This window comes from Erpetoichthys calabaricus, chromosome 7 (assembly GCF_900747795.2).
Source record: "Erpetoichthys calabaricus chromosome 7, fErpCal1.3, whole genome shotgun sequence".
Classification (NCBI taxonomy): Eukaryota; Metazoa; Chordata; class Cladistia; order Polypteriformes; family Polypteridae; genus Erpetoichthys; species Erpetoichthys calabaricus.
This window is the reverse complement of record NC_041400.2, coordinates 96,867,840-96,883,975: the sequence shown is the minus strand read 5'-3', so window position 1 is coordinate 96,883,975 and position 16,136 is coordinate 96,867,840.

Below are 16,136 nucleotides of genomic sequence, written 5' to 3'. Positions count from 1 at the left end.
TTTTTGTTAGTATCCTATAGGCCTACCATTCATTAAAGGTTGTTCCTTTGTCCATATATTAGGAACCTTTTCAAAGTCCAAGGAAACAATTTCACAGCAAGGAACCCTTTACAGAATGAATTGTGTTCTTTGTCAAGCAATGGATATACAGGGAAGCACACAACCCAGAAAAATGTTATTAAAGAATGATTATTTTTAAGATTGTAGGTAATTGAAAGCATATCAGGCAGATAAATATATTATTGCTTTTCTAACCAGTTACCATCTGTGCTCTGGCTTCCTGATGTTAAAAGATTTCATGCACAGGCAACCATCCATCCATCCATCCATTTTCCAACCCGCTGAATCCGAACACAGGGTCACGGGGGTCTGCTGGAGCCAATCCCAGCCAACACAGGGCACAAGGCAGGGAACCAATCCTGGGCAGGGTGCCAACCCACCGCAGGACACACACAAACACACACACACCCCAAGCACACACTAGGGCCAATTTAGAACCGCCAATCCACCTAACCTGCATGTCTTTGGACTGTGGGAGGAAACCGGAGTGCCCGGAGGAAACCCACGCAGACACGGGGAGAACATGCAAACTCCACGCAGGGAGGACCCGGGAAGTGAACCCAGGTCCACAGATCTCCCAACTGCGAGGCAGCAGCGCTACCCACTACGCCACCGTGCCGCCCACAGGCAACCATTATAGCATAAAACTACACACTTATGACTGACCATGGGATTTTCAAACCCGGATGCTGAAGCCGTGAGGCAGCACTGCTAATCTCTGTGCTGAAATGAATTGGGCTGACTACACTTAAGTGGGAAGACTGCAGACTGCTGTTTGTTACATCACAGTGAATAATGAAATGGTTAGGTCCTCTCCACAGTACCTTTGCATAATGTGTGACATTTCTAACCTTTATATGTTAGTCTCATTTTAAGGACTGACAGCTGAAAATATTAGTATTCCATAATTTTCAAGTCTGTTATCTTTCCCAAGGCCAAAGGAAGCAACAGTGCAACCCAAAAGCTTTAGGCCTAACAAAGTTACCTACTTTAGATGGAATATGGTTCCATCATAGAAAGCTCAGAGGCATGTCCACAAAATATTGACCTGACTACAAGTTTTGGAATATTGGGAGGTAAATAGATTCGCAAAAATAGATCATGTTGTCCAGTATTAAACCTTGACTCAAAAAGAAATGAAATCAATGCTATGACCTATTTACATTGTAACACTGATATTTTTTAAAGCTGCGAATAACTCAGTATTTCTTTTTCCAAGATGTATATTTGTTTACAGTTCACAGCACTATTTACAATAATAAAGCTATAACTCCTAACCTTTAGCTTCTGTTGTCGCCAGTCATGGTCTGAGGTTCTTTTTATTCTGTTTTTATTGACATTGAGTCTTTGTAAATGACTCTCTTGCAATTACGTATGCACAAAAATGTCACCATGCCTCTAAAATTGTAGCCTTACCACCACAGCTGATTTGTAGAATATGTTGAGGTTTTGGTTTCCTTTAGACAGGCACTGAACAATAATGCCACATTAGAAATGTTCCGTGTCCAGATGTACAGTGGCTCCTCAAAGCGTTAGACATAGTCGGAAACATCTGTCAAAAAACCTGTCCAGAGGGGAGAGCAAATATATCCGTTAACACAGATGCAAACTGTCTCTGCTCAGCATCAAAGGTAGTATGCTACCCTTGAGCATCACAATGCACTAGAATTATCAGCAGCTGTGGTTTTGTGGGATCCTGCAATTAGCTTCCATATGTTGGAATTTGTACTTTATTCACAAAATGTCCTAAGGAATTCATTGATGTTTGTTTTGATTTGAATCCTTTATTATAATGTGCAATATCTGCAAGGTTTCGCAAGAAAAATGGAAAAAAACAAAACAGTCCCAAAAAACAACAAGAAACACCAAGCAAAATAAATCTAGGAACTCCACAACTGGCTCTCTATGGTTTGCTCACATGCAAAGGCATTCTGAAATTCATAAGTACAATTCATTGAAGAAAACTGTGTATTATGTGACATTACCAAGTGATGTTGGCTTAAGAAAATTACTAGTCCATTAAATGAATGCCAGTTTGCATTGGCTGCTTAGAATCTTTTAATCAATACCCTAGGGTAAACGTAGATGCAAAGAAACGTAAAGAACAGAACTTGTCCTTTATTTTCCAGACAGGCATAATTTTTTTCATTTTTAATTTTTTTCCTAATTGTTTCCTTTAAGCCAATTGGGATATAAAACTGAGAATAAAATATTATGTTTATCTAAAACTATTTAAACAAAGTATTATTTGTACTAATCACAGTTTGGCTTACTGATGAATTTTTTAATTTCAAAATGATACAAATATAAAACACACTATAAAAATAAATATACACAATTGCATTAGTAAGAAGATAAACAAAGAGCTTCCAGTATCGCTAGTACAAAATTTTTGACAGACTACATAGACACTCAACTACAGGGTGGCAGGGCACTACAGCCTGTCCCAGGAGCATCCAGCACAATACGTTCAGCCTTAGATAATTCTGCAACCCGTAGTGGTTTGTGCACTGTGAATGTCATGTGGTGTACTTTTAGGATTAGACTATTTTTTTGCATATTAAGTAAATATCATAATACATGTAAATCAATGCAACTAAGAATAATGTATAAAGATTTGTCCAATGGCTTCATCAAGGCTGCACCTAGCTTTCGGTATTAAAAATCCCTCTTGCACATATATCTCATGGTCTAATGTGGATCTTAAATAGATAAAATCACTATTACAAGTATTTGTTTTATACAGCACAAAGGTATGGAGACAAGACTAATTTAAAATGTTATTAAAATAACAACCACATAATATTCTCAAACAAACTTAATCTGATTCAGGGTGGTGAGGGGCTAAAGCCTGTCCCAAAAGCAAGTAGCACAGAAGCCTGTTTTTCACAGGGCACATAGGAGAAAATTTATGCAAATCTGTGGAGAAGGTGTAAACACCGCACAGACAATGACTACGTATAGGAATTATACCCAGGGCATTGAATCCCAATTACTATGCCACTCAACATCAAGCAAATACAATCCGTTCACTTAATCCAAGTAGAGAGTAGTGGAGAGTAAAACAAATATCATTCACCGAGCTAAAGAAACATGAGCAGTAATGCTTTAAAAGAACTCTTGACCAATGAATGAAAAGAAGAGGCGGGTCTTTAATTCAAAAGTTCAGAATTGCGGGAATTAGCCTTTCTTGTTCACAATGAATATTGCCTTTCCCAGAAGTAACTGTTTATAATATTTTGCAAAAAAATGTCTGTTTTTTACACATTTAAAGCATATGACTTGATAAAATTGTCATGTACATGTACATGGGAGACAGCTTAAGGGCTCTGGTGATAGTAATTACCTTTGTTCTAATGCCTTCTATCTTCCTCTCCCTGCAGAATGGAAGACTGACGGCCATTCCACCACTGATGCCACTTCCGTTATTCGTCCTCCTGGACCCGTTTAGAACGCATCTGAACTTAAGCTTGGCATTTTGACCTAGTTCAGTTTTGAGCTTTGAATCTGAAAGGACTTTATTTGCAACTTGTTTTTCATTGTTGGTTAATTTTGATTATACAGAGTCACTAGGATGGTGCCCCAACACTTAGACATTGTTTCATCTCCTCTTTACAATAGACATGTGAATCATGCAACACAAGTAACATGAGATTTTTTTCTTTTTTCCATGGGTGTTTTTCCACATTGTTTACTGTTGTGCAGCACGGGTCACCACTAAGGTTTATTATATCATAAACATTTAGCTATCTATCAGCATGAAAACATTAGATTAAAAATTTTTCTCAGCCATCACTAAAAACTACATGGGATAAGTAACATAAAAAATATTGTTTTTGTGTGGGGTACTCCTTTATAGATATGCAGGTAAACCATTGCCAATTTAAGACATTTTTTAATCTACTCTGTAAGTGTCGAATTATTATGCTATGTCCTCAGGTAAGTTTTTCTCACCATGTCCTTCACATACTTAAGCTGCTTCCATTGATGCATTGGTTGACGAGTACTCTCTCATTTTCAGAACTGTTTTTAATTCTGAGATTCTGGTTGTCATATGTTTCTGCGTTACAGATATTGCCAGTGACTCCCCATTTTAATATCACTCTTCTTCCTGTAGTTTTTAATCTTATGCTCAATTGCTCCTCTTAACTAGCTTAGTCATCTGATCTTGCTACTGACCTTTCCCTGCTTTGAACGATTACTAATCATGAGGCTGTCAGACTTACATTTGTAAATGGTAGTCTACTCTCAAAAACTCTGCTTAAAACTGTTTTACCATCCCCAAAATTGCCTTTTTTTGGATAAATTGTGCTGCATGCTGTTGTATTCAAGTTCAAGATATGGCTCTGATGCTAAGGAACTGCTCTGGTATCTTGAAGGTTGCCAGTTCAAATCCTGCTACTGCCAGAAATCATCTTAATCCATTGGGCCCTTGAGCAAATCCCTTAATCTGAAAAGTGCTTCAGGGTGCTGTATAATGGCTGATTCCTCTAAAGGTCATGTGAAAAGACAATTTCCCCTCAGGGATATTAATATTATATCCAAAAAAATCAAATCAAAAATGATTTTAATTATATAGAAATAATAGTGAAATAAGCATTTTTGGCAAGCTGATTCATTACCTCATGTAAAATTTAAAATGCTGGCTGCTGTTAAGATCCATTATTTTGGAAAAATGCCTTCCAAAATAGTTTAAAGTAGTATATTCTGCTTACATGAATCTGACACTTGGGGTAAAAGACCCAGTAAACTATGTTGAAACTACCGTGATATTCTTTCAATTTCAGCCTTCAGATTGTCTTCATTGTAAGACCCTGTGTGTCTTGGTGAATCCAGTATTTTGGCCAATAATCTGGGTGTTGATGACCTTACAACATTAAAGTACTAAGTTTTCCTAAAAACTAAATGAGAGTGTATGGCCACCATTGCTCCTTCCTTGTGTCTTGGTCACAAATAACAGTGGATTGGTGTTGTGAGGACTCTAAGGGTATTGTTATGTGCTACATTCATTTTTTGTACTTATTTTTGATATTTGTTTTGATTCTGAGCCATTCATTAAATTTTTATCATTATGTATTAATAATTTCTTTGCCTCCAATTTGGTTAACCATTTTTATGGTCATTGCCATTTTAGGGGGATTTTATTGTTGACAATTGGCAGTCATTGTTATCTTGCGGGAAACAGAAATTGTGCTGCACAATGTCAGATACTGTATGTGTCAGCATTTTAGATAGTGATATGTTACCATTCGTGTCCAGATTTGCATAGTAAAACAAAAACTGTAGTTATTATGCTATTTATCGATTTACAGTTTCAAAAAATGTTTTTGGACTTTACGCTTGGTATATATATTACATTTTGGTGCACAGCCCAAAGTGTTTTTTGGTTTTTGCCCCAGTGAGCCCTTGGTTACTTTTTTATTTCCCAGTCCTTATTCAACTTGGCAGAAGAATAGGTATTTAAGTCTGTGGACTGGTAGTGACATGGTCAGAGGCAGAGTTATAGGTCTTCTTTTCAGGCTCTGAGGATGGAAGGGGAACATGGGAAAGTTGCCATATTATATTCAAATGTTTCACCAATCTACTCTTTAAATCAAAAAGAGAAACTTCACACCCATGACTGAGGCACTATTTTAAAAATAAAGTTTAAATAGAAAATGAAAGGAATTCAAAAGTCAGATCATCTTCACTTCCCAGTAAAATCTAAATCAGCACTGTCAAATTTTGAACAAAACATTCACAAAATATACCAACCCTGTATAAAGGACAATCAGGTGTGTGCATCCTAAAGGAAAGAGTGCATTTTACTGTCTAACAAAATTTTAAAGTCTGTCGAAAAAGAAAAAAAAAATTGTTGCTCCATTCCCTGCTTGATAGTCAAAGGTGGCAATGACATTCCTCACAATGCCAGAGCCACGTGTGCTACGCAAAACGCCTTCTCATTCAAGCATGCAACTACCAGGTGGATGAATGTTTGCTGGCTTTGTTGGCTTCTTTAAACTTTTCTTCCAAACATGTAAAGAAGAGACAATTGTCCAAATGTGTACTTGCCACTGGAACCTGGTGAAGCAAGCCTTCCATTTTTAATACGAAAATGCTTCCTACTGTTTTAATTGAAAATTGCATTGATCATTTTTTGTTAAACATTTTTTTTTATGAATGGATGATTTTTTGTGAATTCTACTAAAATATTTTTTAATAAGTTTTTATAAAGGTGCATTTTTAAAAGTAACAATCAGCCCCTAACAGCCATAGTTTGGGTATGGATCCAAAGGTCATATGAGTAGTTTGGGTATTGATTTTTGGATTTAGAAGTGATGGAGATTAAGGGTCATAAAGCATGCTTAATCTTATTTCCCATTATAATTATTTTCTTACTATTTTTCTTCTGGGAAGCACATCACAATGTTGTCACACTTATAACACTAATACTCAAAATCCTGAACCTGATGGCACCTTTTGGAATAATAATTGTGGCTCACGTGCCAAGCTGCTACTTATAATGAATTTGCAAAAAAGGTAAATATTTCTTATTGTCTACTTTAAAAAATTCAGATTTGCATTTTTAACATATATTGTAAATGAGGAATTAACAATTAACAGAACTTATGACTGTAAGTTAATGTGATAGGTAATACTGCAGGTCCATGGTGAGTTTGCTGATGGCCAGCTTGTGGGAGGTCAGAGCAATATCTATTATAGTTGAGATGCTCACCTGTCATTTGGTTGTGCCACTGATTCTTAAAAAGATTCATTGTTGAAAATTTGGACTTGCATGTGTAGGCAGAATCAATTGCTCTGTAACCGAATTGTCTCACCAACATTGGAGAACATAGTCCTGAATTCACATGGGCATGTACCAGTAGAGAGACATTGAAAGTGCTTCAGATAAATAAGAGTGCTTCAGTCAGGAATTTGAAGTTGACATACTTGCCCCTGCTGCAGAAAATAATGTCTCATTCACTGTACCTTTGATATTAAACAGAGAGTAAAGTGTAAAATTCTCCCATTTGTATCAGTCAAAAATATGTCTGTGAAAGAGAACAGTTCATTTAAAGTATGTGTTAACTTTTATCAGTCACTAGATCTGATTTGGACAAAGTGCCATGCAATTAGCTTAGATAGTTTTCCTTTTCCAGTTTACAAATTTATGTTATTACGTAACATGACACAATAAAAAGAAAATATGGTTTCTAATACATAATGTTCTTATAATAACTGCCTAGGGTGAAGAAGAGTATGACAGGAGAATGCAATTAACATAGTGATGGATGTTGGCAAAAAAAGAACCCCACTAGAATCCCTTAACTCAGTGTGGTGTAATAGGTCGGTAGCTAAATGTATTACTGGAGAACACAAGTTTCCCATGATGATTGCCTCTAATTTTACCATCAGCTTTTTTGACACTGCTTTCAATAAGTTCTGGGTCAGTTTTGGAAAGCAGTTGGCCTTCCTGATGAGTTTATTCTGATATTTTGCATCCCTTAAGTTGGTGTTACTCCACCAGAAGACGACTAGCATATTCTGATAGTCACAAATAAAGATCATAGATAGGAAAGCAAAGGTGGGGAAAGTTATTTTGCTTTAGTTTTCACAGTAAACTAATGGGACCAATGATGTCAGTCTATTACTTTTGGATCTATATTCCAGCTACATGGAATTCAACTAGTCCTAGCTTCTAATTTGGTACCCAACTGCTAGATCATAAACATATTGGCTGGAGAGTTTAACTGTATTTAATTATGTAAAAAATCATAAAATATCTGGCACATGGAGAATTTTATATCCATATTCAAAAAGTGTGGTTACGGGTGGTGCAGAGCTGGAAAGGAAAAGATATAGAATAACAAATGGCATCAATACAGAACTCTTAGGTTTTAAAATAAGCCTCAAAAATTCAATTCATGTGCTTTTATGTTAGTTACAGTCAAATCCAACACTGTTTTCATATACATCGTCAATGTCAAAAATTATTTTTCAATTTATCTGCCTCCCATCTATCCATATTTCTGAATTTGCTTAATCCAATTCCTTGGCAAATCTACTGAGGAAATTCATCACAGTCAACATAACTGATGTTAAGGTTTAATATATTCAAGCAGAATGGTACTAACATTAGTAAATATTTCAGACAAAGTAGTGGGATACTGCAACCCTTAAGTTTAACATTCAAGACTTCCAAAAACACAAATGGCTCAATTATCACTATGTTTAAAAAAAAGTACTAAATCTGCCCAAGTATTGAAAATAGTCACACAAAAAAAAAAGCTTAAATGATATGCTAATAAAGCAAAATACTGATATCTATAATCATAAAAAAGTTGTAATTATTGTAAATAAACCATTTAAAAGAAATGTTTAATACATGTAACTGAGCTGTATTACTAAATCTAACCTCAGATTCTAATAAAAATATCTCTAACCCAATGTTGTCTTAGATCATCTAGAAGTGCACTCTTTGAGAACATTTAGTAAAGGCTGGAAATGCCACCAATATCTTCATCAGTAGATAACATACTTTTTGTCACTAATTTTGATTAAAGATTTGGAAAATTGGTTAGTTTTTTTTTTTTTTACAAAGCTCACAAGTTTTACATTTACTAAAGTGCATTCAAGTACTGTGCTACTGAAAGTTTGTATTTAAAACTTAATTGCCCAAAAGATATATTGTCAATATAGATGTTTTCTTTTAAAGATTGGGATATTAAGAATCTTCCAAAATTACACACTCTATGAGTTAAGGAGAGCTGAAATAAATTATTATCATGCACTAGAGAAACTGCTAATAGCATCTCGGCTTTAAAGGATGTTTCCTTTATTGATATACATTTTTCTTTTAATACTGCACCAATGGATTACTTATAAATAAATAGTAACATATAGCAGCACAAAGGAGGCATACATTGAACCATCTGAACCAGAATTCCTTTCCATGTCTAACCAGGCAGTTACAGTCTGATTACTTTACTTCTTCATTTCTGCAACTTGTTGTGTCTATTAGTGTAATGGCAGTATGAGAAAAGAATAAGATGAATTTAACTTAATCCCTTTCTTCCCCGAATGGGTCTTAAATCACCAAGAAATGCTAAGATCAAACATTTCAGTCTTCCTGTCTACTAACATGCCTTTGAATGTCATGAGCAAAATGCAGAAATACTCCCAACAACAGTGAAATGATAAAGCTACGGAAATATTAATAGATAGTAATTATCATAAACACTACTTATAAAGCAGGTTCTGATGAAATATTTAACAATTAATATAAGAAGGAAAAAACTTAAAAAATGTAAATAGTGAGTTTTAGTAGGAGATACCGGGTAAGGGTGCGGTTTCAAATGTTGATTAAGTTATCCTAATTCATTTCTGATATACAACATTAATTGCACTTAATTATTATTTACCTTTTCAAACATTGTGAGCATTTGAAGGGAAGAAAAATGTTGAAACAAAGAGGACAATATTTCTGATCTTAAAACATAAACTAAAACTTTAGCAGCAAAAAATAAAAAAAGATAACGTGTAGCTAGGTTAATCAAAAATATCTGACCATGTCAAGACTGCAGCGATTTAAAGTTATCAAAATTAGTGGAAGACCTCAAGAAGAAGTTGCAGCAACTTCTGTTAGACTTTTTAATTTATGGGAGGCAGTGAGTTTTAATTAAGAGTAAATTAAATAATGCAAAAGAAAAATTATTCCTCCTGATAAAACATCTCATGCTCCTGAAAAAAATTTTTAAAGGTAAAATACAAGTACTTGAGAATTTCAACAGTCTATAAATTCCATCTTTGTTGTTACAGCATAAAAATACATAATTGACCTGCTATCAAAATTACGCTGCAGCGAACTAAGAAACTGCACTATATAGTGAACTCCACATACAGAATTGGTAGAATGGACAAGGGGGACGTCACATTATCATTTCCCCATGAGGCAACTGACAAAAATTTCCTTCTAAATTTAAAGAACTGGGCATCAATTTCAAAGAGAACATTTGTAAAACCAGCCAGGAAGCTGGATTAGCTGCTTCTCTGCCGTGGCCACAAACTGAACAATCCAGAAAGGGTCCAAGGCCTCGTTTTAGGGACCTCTTTGCTACATTTAAGTTCTTTCCAGTTATGTTTTTCCTTTGATAGTGATTTGCAGAAGTTATAAAAAAATATTTTTGTTCAATATATCTTGTCCAAAGTTATGGGTGTAACAGAACAAGATGCAGAGGACAGAAAGATATGGATCCACTGTGGCAACCCCTAACGGGAGCAGCTGAAAGAAGAAGAAGAAGAAGAAGAAGATATCTTGTCCAAAGTTAAAGGAGATAAAGGAATTTGTTTTTTTAATTTAGAACCCAGATATGAATTTAAGGACTGTTTATAAAGTGATAAAAAGTTGTTTGTGTTGGATGTAAGATAGTCAATTCAGTACTCAATACTATTTAAATTTGAAAATGAGCTTTCTTATTGATATATTAAACTTAAATTTCCATTTATTGTTAAATTCTTTGAATGGAAATTGTATTAAAGATTATATAAAAAGGAAAGCTTTGTATAAAAAAGGGCTGATTTTGCTTTCTTGTAAGGAACTCAGTATAGTAGTAGACATCTTAGAAGTATAGTTAAAAGTGACACTGATGCAGGAGCACATTGGATTATAACAAAAATAAAAGCAGAAGACACTTTGTAATATTAGGAAATGTTGATATTAGTAAATAATAACCACAAAAATGTGATTGAAAGTATCAGATACAGTATATATTAATGAAGGCAAGACTATTTATTATACAAAAATAGGCAATACGGCACATCTCTATGATAGAGTGTAGAAGAAAGAACAGAAAAAAACACTGGTATGTTGGCATTCTTATTGTTTTTTATTTCAATTTTTAAGTGGTTAATAGTGACACTGAAGCCTGTTCTCTCAACAGATTATTGTTAATTACAAATTATGTTGAAACAAAATGCTAGCAAAACAAAAAGTTATTGGAAGTTCAAAGAAGATCTGTAAAATGATATAGTAAATATATTTAAATATATTTAAATGAAATATTGGTCCTGTCATTTAAGTAGTCCTACTTTGGCAAGATCAAACATAACAGATGTTCAGTATTATCAATTAATGTATTGGATCAAACACATTGGAGTAGTACTGCTTCCAAAAGGAAAGAAAAAAGAGAAAGGAAAAAAAAAAAGTTATTTTACTACAAAGAGTTTCTGGTATGTTGATTTTTTTTTTTTCATAAACCATTGAATGTTAAGAAATAGATCATGAAGAATGGCTCTGATCAAAATATGGCTAGCACTAGTAGCGGTAACTTACACACTGTTGCTGTTATTAGTTGCTTGAATAATAACTTGAAAAAGAGTCATATTGGCTGCTGATGGATGATAGTAACAAAACACCTCACTTGCAGATCCAGGTTCTACAGGTGGAGAAACTGCAGCAAGGACTAAAGGTAACATTGAATGCAGAACATTGAATGCATGTGAATGACTGCAGCTCCTCTGGGTGCAATCAAGTCACTGATCCTGAATTATGGCAAAACACCTCTAGTGAAAAAGTAAAATCTATTCTTGCAAGAAGAGGAGCAGGACTCTTCCAAAATTAAAATGTAAAATACCCTGCTCTGTCTCTGGGAATGAACTCTTAGGAGCAAGAGTTATAAAGTTTTTCCAATAGGACAGAGAGATGTGTTGAAGCAGGCTGACATGGCAGGGGTGCCCTCAGCCGCAATGAAGGCACTTGGAGACTCAAAACAGACAGCAGAATTAAGCTTTATTGTTTGGCGCACATACAGACTCATTTAAGATGGAACAATGAGCAAACAACTAAAAGCAACTCTTACATTTATTACAATTGTTATCACACAAGTCATTATCCGTTCTCATCTGACTCCTCAATATTTCACGACTGTAAATGCCAAAAGGGACTCTGCTTTGTTGGGCCCTTGAGCAAGGCCCTTTACCTGCAATTGCTGAGCGCTTTGAGTAGTGAGAAAAGTGCTATATAAATGCAAAGAATTATTATTACTCAAGTTCTGACCCTAATTAATATACTATTATCTCTCGGCTGGGTGGGTGTCAGACTCTTCACTGTCCATCATATCTCTCTGACAAACCTACCTGCACCCCCTTCTTTCCCAGCATTCACCAATTATTTACAACCCAAGAATTTAAATCCTCCTTCTTATCAAGGGCCCATCTCTTTTCAGCTTTCCTACACATCCAAATTTTTACTTGAGAGATAATGGTGGTCCGTGGCTTATACAGAGTAATAAATATATACATAGGCATGAGTCTTTTAACTCCTAACTCTTACATCTTAATACTTAATAAAATGTAGTGTCTACTTTTCTCCTGTGTTTATAATACTTTTCTAATACATAGAAATGACCAATTATAAGAATACATTTTTCTATAGATGCTAGAAAGTGGGTACTATGCTCTAGCTCAAATGATCTGTGTCCTGTTGACATATAATCTGTTTTACAACAAACATATTGATGAAGAGTGCTGAGCATTCATCTTGTATGCTTGTCTAACACCAGTGATCAAGGAAACCACAACTATAGACTCCTTCTTGATTAAAGATATAGTTGGAGAAGGAGTACTGGACGGAAATTTCAAAAAGATGTGGCAGTCATTAAGTATAAGAGAACTGGCATTTATGTGAGATGACAAACATCTTTGGCCACTTAACAATACAATGTCCAGTGATGTCTTAGTTTGGCCAGTTTTTCGCTGAAGATATAAAAATGTTGTACTTCTCATCCTCCAGTTTCAAAGAATGAATTGAATTAATGATGGATCCATGCAAGAGATAGCAAATTAGGTTTGGGATGCATAGTACAATATTCTTCTGTAACTGTGGACTCCACATCCACACGAGTAGGTTTGCCAACAAAGATGGAAATGTTGAATAGCATTTTCTGGGTTTTGAATCAGTTCAAAAGTCACATGGATAAAAGGTTAGTGGAACGTGTGATTACCATGGTGGAAAATATCAGTCTGGACCTGTCAAATTGTAGGAGACAATCATAAGATAATGTGAGTAATATTTGTAGAAAGTACTATAAACTACAAGTGCAGTTAAAATAATAAAAAAAAATTCTGTTCGTATACAATATACCTTGAATACCACACACCATATAATTATACAGTCTTAACACAGTAGTCAGAAACTGAACATTTTTAACATGATACAGTCACTGTATATTTTAATCATCATACAAAAATTGATGGAAGAAAGATCTTTGTAACTCTGATATTACACTTATACCAAAATCACTGTTAAGTACCTGCTGCAGTGTTCAAGCAGAGTCAAACAAAGCACTTTGGAGAAACAGATTAAACAGGCCTTGAGTAATATATCCGATAATGTGGACGAGAAACACAAAGTGAAGCCATTGGTCTCTGTGACAAATTGGAAACTTTATACTGTAAATTGTATTCATGGTACATTTCTGGAACACCATACTTGAACATTTTCAGGCCACAACTTTCCCTTTAGAGAAATGTGATGGTGACACCTACAGTACATAGTGAAGTGACTCCTATCTTCATTCTGGGAGTTTGTGGAAGCTCAGTGAGTTAAATTTGGTTACATCTTGCCTGAAGAAGGGGTCTGAGTTGCCTTGAAAGCTTACATATTGTAATATTTTTAGTTAGTCAATTAAATGTGTCATTTTGTTTGACTTCTTACTACATCCATAATGGCTAACACAGTACAACACCCTAATACTAATGACACAGAGGAAAAGGAAAATGCCTTGACACACTCTTGCCAACAGTTAAACAGGGATAATATTACTCATTCTTAAGCAAAGTACTTATTCAAAATTTGAGGCCAATAGCTTTACTGAAAAGAGACTATATGGTTTTCATTTGTATTATTGCAAACAGAGTTAAAAAATGTGATAAAATTTTTAAAGAGCAGGTAAACCTTCAATAATTTTAGACCAATATTGGATGTATTGGGTAATAGATGATGATAGTATTATTTTCTTTTTAGACTTCAATCAAACACCCAGCACAGAAGAACACACATTAATGTCAGAAACGTTAAATATGTTTTACTTTGGAAAAAGATTTCAGTTTAGTAAGATGTTCTGTAGAAATCTTTTTCACATACTGTACCACTTGAAAGAGCTTCTTGGTGAAAAGAGGAATCCAACAAGGACATCTTTGTTCTCCATTACTTTTGTTTAAAATAGAAGAAATTCTTCTTAATTTAAAAAAAATTTCTCAAGAAATACAAAATCCATATACACCTGGAAATCAGATTGTTATCAGTTGCAGAGCAGATGATACTAATTTATTTCTTAAAAACATAGAGCAGATTCTGAAACCCTTAAAAACTGTCAATTGTTTTACATCTAAATAAATGTAAATAGCTATCCATGGTCAGAACATAAACACTTTCTAACACATTCCAGAAAATTAAGTTAAATAACTAAAATGATGCCAAAGTTTTGCACATTAGGAATGGTCAGAACACTTTGCAAAAATGTCAGGGTATTTTAACTAACTTAAATGGAAAGAATTTCAACTTTTATTTACGCAGTTGTTTCAGTGGTGATTTGTAACAGAATTATAAAACCTATTCATTAGTTGTTTTTTGAACATTAAATGGAAAAACTAGTTTCACTATAGAAGAGACGACATGGTGAAATCTTTGGAACAGCTACTGGCTTTGATTCATTCACTAGTACTCCCAAACTGAAACTTTTACAGCCATTTGCTAAATTTATCTGGATTTTGGTTTAGCCTCCCATCAAAATGTTTTCAACATTTTGGTGATATGAATTAAGGCTGGTTTTATAGGTGAGGATAAAAAGGTTCTACTTTTATATAATAAGTCTATTTTAATTGTTACATAATAATAATTATTAATAAGTATGCATCTTTCAAAACTTACCTATCATTTGTGTCTTTCCAGATGAAGTTAAACTTTCTAAATAAATTTAAAACATTCTGAATAATATGTACATAAATATAAGCACACAACTAAATAATATACAGTATAATTTTAATATGGCCCTTATTCTCTTAATATGTTCATCATAAATTTATATTGTTACTTGTTATTCATTTATGGAGATATTGTTAAGCGTGAGTTGCCCACGCTACTTGCTAGTTTCTTGCTTGTTCTGGAAAATAAAATGTTAATTGTCTATAAATAATGTAAATGATAAATTTTGATTCAAATTCTTTAAGAAAAAAAAAAGATTGATGATGAACACTGACATGCTTTTCCAGGACTTTTCAGCCACTCCCCACAACTATAAATAAATGAAAGATTCTTTAAAATTAGAAAATACCCTCAATCATCATAGTTCTGATATATCTTTGTTAGTGTAGCTATAGCCTGTGTGCTTATATAACATCACAGTATATGCTACTAAAGTGTATTCATTACCTCTTCATCATTTAAAAACTAGATGGCCACAGACCAATGCACATTTTTAAAAATCAACTTACAGCTGAGCAAAAATGAATTGATATTTAGCGAAGTGTGCCCTGTGGCAAACTAGCTCCTTTTCCAGGACTGGTTCTTTCATTAATTTGCACTACGTTCTGATGGTATGTGCTTCTGCTCTATGTAGCCATAAAACTGATATACTTCAGCAAATAGGTCAGTGCATGGTAGATTAAAACATTTAGGAGTATACAATTTATCAAAAAGTACAATCATTAAAATAACTCAGGCACATAAAATATTAGTCAAGTCAGCTTTATTTATATAGCACATTTAATACAAATACAAGTTGGCCAATGTGCTTTACAATAAAAAAATAGAATTTTAAAAAATGAATAAAACAATATAAATACAAACAAGCATTAGTATGTAAGTCTAAAAACTTTATAAGAATACAACCTTACTTTGATCCAAAATCCAGTGAATTAAAATGTTTCAGTTTAGATTTAAAACGAAATTGAGGGAGAAGCTCTAATTTCATAAGGCAGAGTGTTCCAAAGCCTCAGGCCACTGCTGTGAAAGCACAGTCCCCGGTTAGCTTCCAACGTGTCAGCGGAATGCCTAATAATAACTGATCTGAGGACCTGAGAGCCCTGGATGGTAACTA